Raw genomic sequence first — 14,369 nt, 5'->3', positions numbered from 1 at the left:
CTGCTCTAACAGTCTCCGATTTGCACAAAATATATAAAGATTGACATGAAATTTAATCTTCATATATCAAATACCTGATCTTTTTTGTCAAAGGTCAAACAAAGGTCCATCCTGCAATTTTCAGTCCTTTTGGTTTCTGCACATTGAAATTTGAGGCAATATTTGAACATATCTCAAAAACTCTTTACTGCTGTTTCTTACCATCAGAATTAATCAGGAGCTGTAATTTGTGTTAATTAATTTACTTTAGGCGGTTAATTAAAATATGGAGAAAAAAATCTTGCTGACCTGTAAACAACTTAACTTTGCAAAAGATTAATGATAATGTCTGAATGGTATATAGTTATATTTCACATTAATCCAGAATAAAATATGTCCAATATTTTTTTTAACACGAAATTCTTATTTAACAAAATGAAGAAAATATTTTCAATGAACTTTGAATTGTTGAGCACATATGACAAAAATAGTAACATCATCAGAAAGGCTTATGTGAATGACACAAAGTTTGGCTCTGTGTGTCAGATACTGTTTGTCTGATGTAGATTTTAGATAAAATTATAATTTGATTCTAGTCAATACTCTGTCGCCTTTGGAAACGTTTGGTAGATTCAGACCTTGGAAATTCCAGCGTCTTGCTCCTTGGAAGAAAAATATGTAAAAAAACAGGGATGACTCAAGACTTTTGCACGATGCTGTAATTCTGAAACTATTTGCTCTTCCAGTTTTTTACAGAGTGCTGAATCCTTCCACATCTTTACATTTGGAAGTTGCATTGAATCCTTTTTGGAAATCAGGTTGTAGACGACCGGATTCTGATTCAAAACTTAACCTGATGAAATCGTCTGTTCTACTATTTCCTTCATGCTTCTCGCTACAGACTATAAAATGATCCCGTTAACTTTCTTAGATGTCAGCTCCCGTCTCAGGAGTACCATGCAGTGTTGGAGCATCTGACAGGCTGATTAATGTATAGTATGTCATCTTCTCAATATAGCAACAGGCCCACACATAACAGGCCCTCCTGCTTTTTTAGTGCTGTGCTATTTTAAGCCTGAACACTTGCTTATTAGGAATAAAGTCTGTGTCTTTCCATGGTCGAGGTTTATGGCAGGCATAATATTTTACTCAGGTCTGATTTTTTCTTTTCTTTTTTAGAGTCCAAGAAAAACTGTTGATATAGAAAGAAGTTGTATGAGTAGCAAAGAGATGGAGACAGCCCAGGACTGACAGTTTGATAATATGCTGTTTGTGACGACAGACTGGGAGAGTTTCTTTATGGAAAATAAATGTCTGTAATGTGTAAATGATATTTTGTCTGAGTTAGATTTCAGCCTTTGTGACAAATAAAAGTATGTGATTGGATTAAGCATTAATATCTCTCCTGTGAAGTCTATTTTAGTATTGATTTTACACCAACATGACAGTCTCCTCTTTTCTAGGGTTTGTACTTGACTCTATGCTGTGTGTTTCTGAGGCATTTTAAGAGTCTTTATTTTAAGGGTTTTTTAGATGTAAAATGTCCACGTAGTCAGGCCACTGGCTGCCCAGTGGGTGGCAAGTATGGAGTGACACATCAGTGTAGTGATTTATGTGCAAGTATACCATCAACACTGACACAAATACAAGACAGCAGCCTTTGAATAGCTGTCCACTGTAGTGACCACTATGGCTTGACTTCTAAAGGTAATTATCATCTTGACTGTTACAAGTGATACGTTTTTCATGTTGTCACGTGTTATTGTGCAATAAATGTTTATTTTCTGTTGTTTTTTTCCCCTCAGTTGTTTCTAAGGAGATGCATTTAAAACTGGATTTCATGTTACATGATGTGTTTGTGTAATCTGGTCCAGTGTCTTTGTTTTCAGTCTGTGCCAAGGAAATTATTGTTACTGTAATCACTTTGGTAAAATGGAATATAGATAATTAGATCACATGCATACCAAACTTTGATGCCGTGGCATTCAACAGTCAGGGCCGTTAGGGAATGGCAGGGAGCATAACGCTGTATTTTCCTTCTACTCTGTCCTATGAGAAATCCTCCAACTCATAAGTGGGCGTGGCTTTTCTATTACCAAAATGGTCATGGCTGCTGGAAAGTGCAACACAACATCAAAGATTATTTTTATTGCAACTGTGAAAGAAAATAGTGTCATTGTCACTGCTAAAAATAAACTTGTAAACTAATCTTTAGGTTCTTGTTCTGTTTTTATTTTATTTTTAGTGCTGCACAAAGTTGAGTGATAGATATTACACAGACGTGTTCTTAGGTATGTCATTCATTTGATTCCATTCATCATTCCGCATGTAGACAGTCCCATTTTGTTACATTTGTGTAAGATCATTTTAATTAGTTGTAGAATCTAAGTGGTGCTTTTTGTCCGCTCTAATAGAAAGCTTTTTTTTTTTTTATTTCTTTTGCCATGCCCGTGATGCCGCCCCCCACCACGATGCCGCCCGGGCAACCGCCCGTGTCGCAATTTAAGATAACTTTTACTAAAGGACAAGCTTAATCTACTTTAAGTATTTCTATGTTACGTGTTATGTTGCTTCTATTCTGGCATATTTTGGATGAAAATATTGTACTTTGTATATCATTCTAGTTATGTTAAAAACCTCTGTTTCGTCTATGGAAACATTATTATATATAAAGCTATCCAGCACCATAGACATAATGATCTGCAATGATTCATTAATATAATGTAGATTCTGAAAAATGCCATTCTACGTAATGAGTACATTTACTTTAGGCAGTTTAAGTAACTTGTGCACAACGTAGCTTTTCATGATTCTTGGTCTGTGACCCGGTGTTTTGGACTCTCTGTTTCTCTCATTTAATGTTTTTGTGTCATGCTTCTAAGAAGAACTAAAATTAGTTCTTTTTGTCGTTTTTGCAGTCTTGAGTTGTGACACATTTCCGGTTTGGTTTCTTTATGTTTTCTCATGTGTTTGGTGACATCTGGTGGCCAAAAATATGAAGAGCAGCTTGAATCATTATGATTGCCCAGTCTGCAGAGCCAGCTGATAGCTTCTGTTTAGTATGGCGTTATTTTTGAGAGTTGAGTTAAACGCGCACGGGCAGAAATGTTGAGAGCGCGAGCAAGACATTGCGAGCGAGCGCAAATGCAAAAACTGAGCGAGAGGGGCTGCTGGTGTGTGTGTGTGTGGATAATAGCCAACACTGGAGTACAGTTTTTGCACGCAGGAATGAATTTTGTTCACTCAAATTCAGCTTTTCGTCGCTCAAAATAAATTTCTCCTCAAAATGCAACACTTGCACCTGCAAATTTTTTACGTGCGCTCAGAATAGTGGCACAACTGTTCTGTGTGATACTGAGCTCCTATTTTGGTGCTTTGAACTTGCATTTTGGGGGGGTGAAAAAATGATGTTATGTCCTGTTGATTAATAAATGTATGCTTGTGCTGTAAGGTCCCTGCCTCCACATGGCTTTGTAATGGACCAGTGACAGGTACATTTACATGTATAGTCTATTTCTTATTTATGTTTTGGACCTGTGGGTAAAATTGCTTATGAACTGGTGAAATAAAAACATAACACATTATGTTATTCTGTTTGAACCAGTGAGGAAGAGAGGAGTTCAATCTCTGTCATTGTGTCGCACACCGGTCTGCTATTTATCACAACACAAATCCCACCAGTGATTCACTTTCTTATAAACCACAGAATCAGGTCCCTGAGTGACATAGATCATTGCTTTGATACCGAGCTCAGTTGTTTAGTAAATGACCTGTATTTGTGTAGCCAGAAGGCAACGGGTGAAGTGTCTTGCCCAAGGACACAATGTCCGAGCCGGGGCTCGAACTGGCAACCTTCCGATTACAAGACGAACACCCAACTCTTGAGCCATGATAGTATCAACTGACAGTTCTGTGTGATTGGGCTACCCTGTTGTTGTGCTTTGTTTTTCATTTTTTGTGTTGTTTGTTTGTTTGTTTGTTTGTTTGTTTGTTTGTTTGTTTGTTTGTTTGGGTCAGTGTATCTATTTGAATAAATAATTGTTTTGTTTAAGCATGTGCCACGGTCTCCCTTTGCCTGTGACATCTTAATGTTTGTAAACATATTCAATAAAAATGACAATATAAATAATAATATACAACACAATCGTATAATAAGTTGGGGGTGTGCTGTGAGGTTGGACTGGTACATTTATATATAATATATAAAAACTTATACATATAGTGTATATTTTATTTATGTTTTGGGGGTAGAATTGCTTGTGAACTACTAAAATAGAAACAGCACATTTATTGTTATTATGGTTATTCTATTTGGTTTTTATTTAGGAATGACAGCGCATCCTCTCTTGCTGGTTTGGGGTTTTTTTTGCACAAAATCACTGTGAAAAAATTTTGCTAATTATTCACTTCCTTATAAATAATTGAATCAGGTGCTGAAGCTGTGATACACTGAATAAAGCTTCGGACGTCACTGATCACGTGACCCTGGCCAGACAGACCAAACCTCGACACAATGCTTCTGTTTTGGTGTTTCTTTGACACGTGTCAGAGCTTCAGCTTCAAACGGTCCATCTTTAGCCATCTGTACCTGCTGCCTCATTAGATAAAGGTTTGTTTCTGTTTATTAGAATCTGTCGTGAAGCATTTTAGGTCCAAATTCCACACATATTATGACAAGCTTAGAGTCCAAGTACATTTCCAGAGATATGAGCGGATGAAGCTTTGTGGCGCTTTTGTGGTTTCTTCCTGATTGTACAAAAAACGATTCACAGACAATCCTGTCAGTGACATCTAGTGATCAGCTGCAATAAACAGAGAGGCAGATGTTGTCCAAGATAATGATTAAGTCTAAGGAGCATGTTAAGTGACAGACTGAGATGACCCAAAATGCACCACTGAACAACACAGGAAATTATTCCTGCCTGTCGCTCTGTCCGTGTACGACTCCTCCATCTAATCCACAGTAAACAGTGCAATGACTGAACCATTTTGCATGAGCTCTACAGTGAAAATAACGTTTTACAGTTTAGAGCATTTTTTTTAATCTCTGTGATATTCTGGATATTTATGATTGAACTATTTGTATATGTTAGATCTATTTCTTTTATTTTGTAACTTTGTTATATGTTGTATTATTTAATTTGGTTATTATGATTCTGTAGAATTATTTCTGCAGATTCTATAGAATTATGATTCTGATATAGCAGAAATGATTCACACAACTCATTGATTGCAGCTCCACTACAAAAGCAGTAAATAGTGTTTTAAACAGCTGTGTCTTCAGTCTAAGATTCAGAGCCCACTAATGAAAATGTTACAACATTTTGAAATGTAAATTTACTAACAAAATGTTTAACACTAAAACCACCAAGTGGTCATCAGGAATCAAAACAACTACTGTGGCATGCTGGGTTGACTAGCAACACTTATTGTTTACAGACACATAAAGGCTCTGTAACATAAGCTAAATGTGAAAAACAAATGCATAATAAACTGCAGTTAAAAAAAGATTAGACGACTGTAGACCTGAATGGGTGATGCAAAAAAAGTATTTAAACCATTGTAAATGGCTTGTTGTCCTATAGTCTGCCAAACATGTCTGTCATGAATGGTATCGAGTCATTTTGAGATGGAAGAACATTTCTGTCACAAGGTAGATGTCACGGGAGTGGAACGGACTCAGGCGCAGACCGAGGTAGCACAGTTCAACGACACTTTATTAATCACACTGGTGCACTATATACACGTGAAGGGGGGGGGGGGGACACCAGGGTCCCGGGGATCAATAGGCTGGGGAGACACACTTCTTCGCACTCGCTCTGCTCCTCGTCCAAACAGTCTCCACACAAGCAGCTCACTCTCCTACTCACGGGGTCCAGGGGTCACAAAAGGGCTGATCCAGGTAAACCTGTTTACACAGACGAGGGTAAGTCGAAGGCAAACACGGGAACAGTAGAATCCAGAGGTGTGGACTCGAGTCACATGACTTGGACTCGAGTCAGACTCGAGTCATTAATTTTATGACTTTAGACTTGACTTGAAAAAATGTTCTAAGACTTGTGACTTGACTTGGACTTTTACACCAATGACTTGGGACTTGAATTGGACTTGAACCGGTTTACTTGAAAAGACTTGATATTTTACCCCAAATATAAAATTTAACATGCATATTATATAGAGATTGAAAATGTGACGTCATTCACGGGTAGAACCGCAAAGGATTCTGGGAACTCGTGGCAAGCGGTACTAGCGCACGCAGGCTTTCAATTAAAATCAGTTATACAGCGATAAAAAGAAACACAAAAATGTCAAGAAGCTGTTGTATTATTAACTGCAATAGCCGGTCGCATGACAGCCACGGGAAGCCGACGGGTAAAGAGATCGGTTGTTATCGGATTACGTCGTTGAAGAGAAATTGTTCAAGCCATGTTTCCGAAGTAACAAAGACGCGACGGATGGCCTGGATTGCAGCCATTCAAAGATCAAATATAACGTCCCAGAACACTCCAGCTCACAGGTTAGTCTGCTCCAAGCATTTACACAAAGGTCAGTCTGCTGTTGTAGTTAACACGTCATTTTCATAACATAATTGGTGATATAGGTTACAAGCAAGTCTGGCGCTGAACAGAAATTGTGGCGCTATGCTCCTTTATTTATTGTGCATAAATAGTGAATTGTCCTGACACAATATTGTGTTTCGCTTCTGTTATTATGGTACATTGACAAAAACATATACTTTTATTCACAGGATAAAACAGGTTTTTTGTATCACTAATTGCCCAGTACGATTACAGCATACAGTATTATTGTCACTGCTACATTTCTGTGATGCTACCAGAAATTATTTCCCCTACTAATTAATTACCGTTGAGCTCAAAGGTTATATTAATAAACGGTTAACGAATGTGTATTTATGACGACGATTTGTGAGACTGGTAAACTTATGATACGTACGATGGTCTTTACTTTCTACACGGTGCATTTCAAGGTCCTGCACCCATCCGTCGGTAAACTGTACCTGGGCTTGTTGCAGTGACCTGAAGTTACTAAACTTCATGAGTGTATGCACTCACTCCAAGAACCGTATAATTATAAATATGCATATAAATATGCTACGATGAGATAGCTGACTTCATCTAACTAGCAAATGTTGTCCAGGCTACGTTGGTGATACAGTTTTTTTTAATGTGTATGATATTTTTGTCATGCGATTTTAAAGCTGGTCCTACAACCGCATCCAAGAATAACATGCAGCTTATCTCAGAACTGTCGGTGAAAATTATTCTTGGAGCTAGGTTTAATTGAGCTGCATTTTAAAGAGGTGCAATTTCACAATTTGTGTATATTTTCTAAGTTCACTATTTTGTCATGTGTTGAGAAAAACACAGATTTAAAATTACATGGTCTAATATTTACATTTAGCATAACTGCAACATGCTTTTTTCTTTCTTTTTTTTTTAAAGACTCGAAAGGACTTGAAATTCAAAGTTTCAGACTTGTGACTTGACTCGGACTTTTACACCAGTGACTTGAGACTCGACTCTGACTTGCCTGACATTACTTGAGACTTGACTTGAGACTTGAGGATAAAGACTTGAGACTTACTTGAGACTTGCAAAACAATGACTTGGTCCCACCTCTGGTAGAATCGCAAGGAAGCCAGGCAATACTAACGAGAGTTACTCAATATTCCAGCGACGAATAGCTCAGAGCCCCAGCCTTAAGAGCCAGAGAACTGCAATTCGCTCGAGATCAGCTGCAGGTGCGTGGGCCAAGGGCAGGAGCCCAATCAGAGCTCCGCCCAGGCAGACAGGTAGGAGAGAGAGAGCGAGAGAAAAACAACAAACACTTGTGGCCACACTGGGCTGGCCGGGGAGGCACAGGGACCATGACAGTAGAAGCTGCAATCAGTTTTGGCAAAGTGCCTTTTTTTTCTATCCTTCATTTAACCAGGTATCAATGTTTACTGAGATTAAAAATGTTTTTCTCATGAAAGATCTGGCCAAAAGGAAAGCATACATTGCAGAAACAAAGATAACATTTCATTAGGGAGTTTTGAGGGTCCAGCGCAGCATCTTAGCTGTTCCTAGGACTGCGCTCTTCTGGACAGAGATCTTGGATGCTGTTCCTGGGATCTGCTGGAGTCACTGCCCTGAGCGCTCCGATTACCACTGGGACCACTGTTACCTTCACCCTCCACATCTTCTCAAGTTTTTCTTTTAACTCTTGGTAACTCGTGTTCCTTCTTCCTGATGTTGCTGTCATTTGGTATCGTTACATCGATCACTACAGCCGTCTTTCTTTGCTTGCCCAACACCACTATATCCATTTGTTTAGCCACCACCATTTTGCCCGTCTGTATCTGGAAGTCCCACAAGATCTTAGCTCGGTCATTCTCCACCACCCTTGGGGGCGTCTCCCATTTTGACCTGGCAGTATTCGGCACAGATGTTCCTGTACACTATGCCGGCCACTTGGTTATGGCGCTCCATGTATGCCTTGCCTGCTAGCATCTTGCACCCTGCTGTTATGTGCTGGATTGTCTCAGGGGCATCTTTACACAGCCTGCAGGTGCAGGTTGATCACAATAGTGATGTTAACTGTCATCACTTCTGGTTTGTCTGACCATTTGGCCTAGCGACGAGCAGCAACAACAAAGAGTGAAGTGTGTGGAATTGCCGTTGTGCTACATCCACAATTTAATGGACGTCATTGTTTTTCTTGTGACATTACCAATAAGTTTGATGTGTCACATGGCCCTCTTCCTATTGAAAAAACAAAAGTTGTATCCAAAATGACCGACTTCTAACTGGCCACCATGGTCACCACCCATCTTGAGGAGTTTGCCCCCTCACATATACTAATGTGCCACAAACAGGACTTTAATATCACCAACCATTCCCATGTTATTACGGTGTATCCGTATAAATGGCCCACCCTGTAGATCCTGTTAGTTTTTCCTTCACACTGTCACCAAAGTGCTGCTCATAGGGGGTCATGTGATTGTTGGGTTTTTCTCTGTATGTATTATTGTAGGGTCTCCCTTACAATATAAAGCACCTTGAGGCGACTGTTGTTGTGATTTGGCGCTGTGTAAATAAAAATGAATTGAAATTTAATTGAATATATGGACTGTTGTTTTGACCATTTCTGCACAATGAATAAAAACAAGCAAAAACATATCAAACACATAAAGCTCAGACTTCTAAAAGATCTCGTCCAACTCCAAGTAGTTTGGATAACTCACCTACATTCCCTGCTGATCCAAGTCCTTGAGAGGTGAGTGACATTTTATTGTCCACTGAACAAAAACTGAATTCAACAATAGACTTTCATTGATCGAGCTATTATACAAAGAACTTCAAGCTCTGCGTGAAAGCTTCGAATTGTATCGACTTACAAATGTGCAGCATGAGGGACAATCTGATTTTCTCCAGCATCAAAGAACAAATAAACAAAGATCCTGAACAGCTGATCAAGGACTTATAACATTGAAACTTAACATTTCCAGAGAAATTTTCAGCAATATGTACAAAGACTCAGTCAGAAGAAATCATCAAACAATGGCCCTCTACCCATAATCACAAAATTTGAAAGATTTAAGCATAAACAAATGGTACAGCAACAAGGGAAAGAACTGAGAGGAACAAATTACCGACTAAATGAACATTTTCCACAGGAAATATATGAAAGGAGCAAGAAACTTATCCCAGTCAGAAAGATGAAGATGACAGAAGGAAAGAAAGCCGTGATAATAGCAGACAAACTGTACATAGACAGTAGATTGTACTGGGACAAAGATGTCACACCCTGGCTGTCTTTACCAAAGAACTGTCACTGTTATTTTTGCCTTTATTTGTTTGTTTCCTCACTTGTCATTGTCGCCTGTCACATGCTTTTCTTTCATTTTCTTTGACATTGTTTACTTTACTATGTAAATGTCACAATCTGTGGAAGCAGACTGTGTGGAGTGAGGAGGTGGACCCAAGTCCAGACACGCAAAACGAAACTTGATTTTAACAAAGGGTGAGCCGTTTATTGGAGGCTGATAAAACAGTACAAAAACAAAGGCGACACGAAACAATAACCTATACTGGAAGAAGTCTAAACATGAAAAACCCTGAAACATAAACATAGAAACCTGAAACATGAAGACTTCATAAACCTGGAAACGTGGCGTGACATTGCAGGTAAGCAGGCAAAACAGATGAATGGACAAAGAATGACAGGAGCTCAGAGATTAAATACCCACAGGAGGTGATCAGGGAAGTGGAAACACGTGGGGAATCAGCTGATTCAAATAAACATGATGGGAAGTGAAACTAAACACACTGAACATGGAAAAATTGACCTCTTCAAAATTAAAATAGGAAACATTACAGGACGCAGACATGACCACACAAACCTGATTACACAGAAAATGCAGACATGAAACACATGATGGACTTAATATGACAAACTGACGAGGAACACACACTGTAAATACACACACAGGAAAAAGGGGATTGGAGATGAGACAGACGAGGTAACCTAGGGAAAATAGAAGGAGCTGAACTTACAATGAATGATAAAAATATAACACTCAAAACGCTGGGTCACATGACCCAGGATCATGACAGTAAAACAATACAATCACTGAATGTCATTAGCTGGAATATTAAGGGTTTTGGCTCTCATAAAAAAGAATGAAAACATTTAAACATCTATCTGACCTGCATGCTGATACAGCAAACACATCTCTCTGAGCGATCATATTGATCTTAAAACAACCAAAAATAATCAAGTATTTTATTCAAATTATAATTCAAGACAAAGAATTTTGATCAATAAAAATATACAAGCAATATAAAACCACTGTAGATCCTGAAGGTTTTGCACATACACACCTACACTCTGCCGATAGATAGATACCCTACTGGGATAATAAGCTGCCCAAAGGAAGTGATAGAAACAGCTGATATCAAGACAACAAAGCTCCTGACCATGTATGGAGGGTTTCACCCCAAATCCAGCACCCTGAGATTATATGTCAAGCAGAAGGAAGGAGGCCCAAGACTACTGTGTCCCCTATCCAGGATGAAACAACATGAATGTCCATGAATGCATCAGGAACACTAAGCACCAGTGCTTATTGAATACCTCAGGCAGAAGAAACCAAAGAAAGAAGACGAGCAAGTGGAAAAACCACCCTGGAAGAACAGGCGCCCGCAGGATTTGTACTGAAGGCAGAAAAAGTGACTGACATCCAGAAATCCTACCGGTGGCTGGTGAAAGACAGCACAGAAGCACTACTCATGGCAGCACAAGAACAAGCCCTTAAGCACACGATCAATAGAGGCTGGGGTCTATCACACTGGACAAGACCCCAGACACAGGCTGTGCAAAGATGCCCCTGAGACAACCAACACCTAAGAGCAAGGTGCTAGCAGGCAGGCCATACATGGAATGCCATTACCAAGTTGCTGTCATAGTATGCAGGAATATCTGTGTCGAGATGACCTAGAGACTCCGAGGTGACTGACCGAATTAAAATCCTGTGGAACTTCCAAATACAGACAGACAAGCTGGTGATGGCTAACCAAAAGGATATAGTCGTGGTGGTGTGAGATTATTCTGTTATTATATGTTACCTTATATATGTAATCAAAGTAGTTGGATTAGAATACTGCTGTAGGTCATATTATACCCTTTAATATAGAGTGTGTGATCAGTATGTAGTTTAGTTCTCATTATACTTTTGAGTTAAAAGAACATATTCACTTATTAGTTTATTAGATAAGTGTGCATCACTCTGTATCCTTGATCTGCTGTGAATGTCTCATACTGTGTTCTTGACATGTTTTATTGCTGAATCATAAACAGAAGGAGACTTTGTGTCTAGAGCAGAGGAGCAATGATCCGAGGTCATAACTTAGGGAGAAAGAATGTGAATGTTTGGGCTTTTACGACTAGGTGGGGGCCACTAGCGGCTATAAGAAGCTGAGTAACACGTCACCATTTTGAGACTTGCGGTGACCCTCTTCAGGCATGTCTCCCCATCATGATGGTCCTTATGCTCTTAAGTGTTGAATTGTATGGAAATAAAGTATTGTTGATTGAGCATAAATACACCGAGTACTGTCCTTCCTTCAGCCCAAAATTGGGAGATTTCAACAGTGGACAAGCAGAGGAAGACAGCTGCAGTGATAGACGTAGCTATACCGAATGATAGCAACAACAGGAAAAGGAACACAGGAAGATGTAGAGGGTGAAGGCAGCAGTAGTCCCTGTAGTAATGGGAGCACTCGGGGCAATGACCCTCCAAACTGGGCGAGTGGCTCAGATTCCAGAAGATTCAGAAGACTCCAGCGCCCTGATGCACTGGTGCTGAGACAGCCATCTCACCCTCAATGTCACAAAGACAAAGAAGTTGATAGTGGACTTCCGGAGGTGCAGCACACATGCCCATCACCATCAATGGAGATGCTGTGGAGAGAGTCAGCAGCTTTCATTTCCTAGGTGTAAATCTGGGGGAGGATCTCACATGGTGAGTACACACAAACAAAACAGTGAAGAAGGCGGAGCAGCGCCTCTTCTTCCTCAGGAGATTGAAAAGATTCGGCATGAGCCCCCGCATCCTCAGGACCTTCTATCGCTGTGCCATTGAGAGCATCCTCACTGGATGCATCACCACCTGGTATGGCAACAGCACCACTTATGACCGTAAAGCTCTCCAGAGGGTAGTGCGGTGGGACGAAAGGATAATTGGGGGTGAGCTTCCCTCCCTCCAGTTGTGCTGTCCTCGCCCTTTGTTTTCACCGGCTGGACAGTAAGATAATGCTCCAGTAAGCAGACTTATTTTCTTTTTTTGTGCTGATTTATTGAAGAATGGCCTCTGATCATCGCCTTCTCTTTGACTATTGTAAAACTGAAAACATACAAAATATTGCATTAGCAAACTACTATCGCAAACTAGCTTGTTACACACTTACTGCGAGCTGACAAGAAAAAACTTTCATAACTCACACGTACAAATTATTATACAATTTGTAAATAAAACAAAGAGACAATTATTATTTTATCATCACTCATACTTTTGGACAAATCTCGTCCAAAGCAACATTTTAAGGTCCATGTCAGCTTAAAACAGTAATACTTTGGCATTACGTTCAGCCATCTTGGATTTTCCGCTTTCTCTATTTTTCTTTTTCCAAAGTAATCAAAAGAATATTACAAAGCAGCCACCAGAGGGAGCTCTAGGGCAGTTTATAAAACTGTATAAGCCAGTGTAAATTATAAAGTCAGAACAAGCGTAGTCCTTGGAGAACCAAAGATACCTTGAAGGACCCCCAAGACCCCAGGCCTCTGGTAGAGGACCCAGTGGGTGTTCATGTGAGAATGGGCTAATGATAAAACTGCATAAACTGAATTAAACATGAAGAGAATTGTATTCATATGTGACTGAATGTTCATAATTATTGGAACTTCCTAACATAGAAAAGAAAAATAAAAGCCTCATCTCTGCATCCAGGAGGGCAGCGAGTCTCAGACGGCCTTTAATACTCCGTTTAGACACTTTGTCACTTGGATTAACAAATGTGTCTGCTGTGTTTCAGGCTCTGGAAAAGAAGGTCTTAAGACCAATTTCTGCTGTAATTTTCACCTTTATTGTTGAATACACCAGTTTTCAGTTGGGTGTTTCTAAGATAAGATCACCTTTATTAGTCCCGCATGTGGGAAATTGGTTTTGTCACAGCAGGAAGTGGACAGTGCAAAAGTTGTATAGCAAAAATTAGAATACAATACGAATAATATACTGTACTTCATACTGTATTGTTTTCTTCAGTGCACTCAGTTCTTTCTGGCTTTGCTCAGTGATGTAGTTTTGTACCCACTGTTTTTCCCACACATAATTTGCGTGCAGGCAATGTCAGTAACTGCATCCCAAAGCACTCTTTGGTTACAGACGGTGGATTACACTCTTCACCTTTATCTGTGTCAGTTATCTTGACTTGCTCACCTTTGTGGACAGTCTTTAACCCAGTGAAAAACAGACGGATAAACTGCACATTTAGTACTGCAGCCAAACAGTGAGTTTCTTCCTGATCCCTTTGTGCCAGTGGCTAGCCTTTCTGTCACTTTTGCTATGGGATATTTACCATTTCTTGGTTAATTCACCTACTTGAGACAGCCTCTGATTTTCTTCCAAATATCCTTTTTAGAGTCGACTTCATAAATGTAAAAGTCAGATCTGAACATGCTGTAAAGACTTTAGCATCCAAACATGCAGCATCTAATGATTTAAAAGCCAAGACTGCATTGGGAAGCTCCATCGTGTACGTCCACGTGTGACTGTATCATTGTTCAAAGTCCATGGTAGAGCTTGTCACAGTTACACTGGGGTCTGTCGT

At 39.6% G+C, this 14,369-nt stretch overlaps 1 protein-coding gene across 4 annotated transcripts in view; it reads left to right on the top strand.

Moving 5' to 3' along the window:
• The window catches only part of coa1 (cytochrome C oxidase assembly factor 1), a 67,550-nt gene that overhangs the window by 3,769 nt on the left and 49,412 nt on the right, over nt 1-14,369 (top strand). The window lies entirely within an intron of this gene.

Source organism: Copadichromis virginalis, linkage group LG18 (genome assembly GCF_057382275.1).
Source record: "Copadichromis virginalis isolate Kocher_CV1m ecotype Utaka linkage group LG18, C_Virginalis_male_GT1.1, whole genome shotgun sequence".
NCBI classification, from domain to species: domain Eukaryota; kingdom Metazoa; phylum Chordata; class Actinopteri; order Cichliformes; family Cichlidae; genus Copadichromis; species Copadichromis virginalis.
Note: the sequence above shows the minus strand (reverse complement) of the source record. Positions and strands in the feature narration are given on the sequence as shown.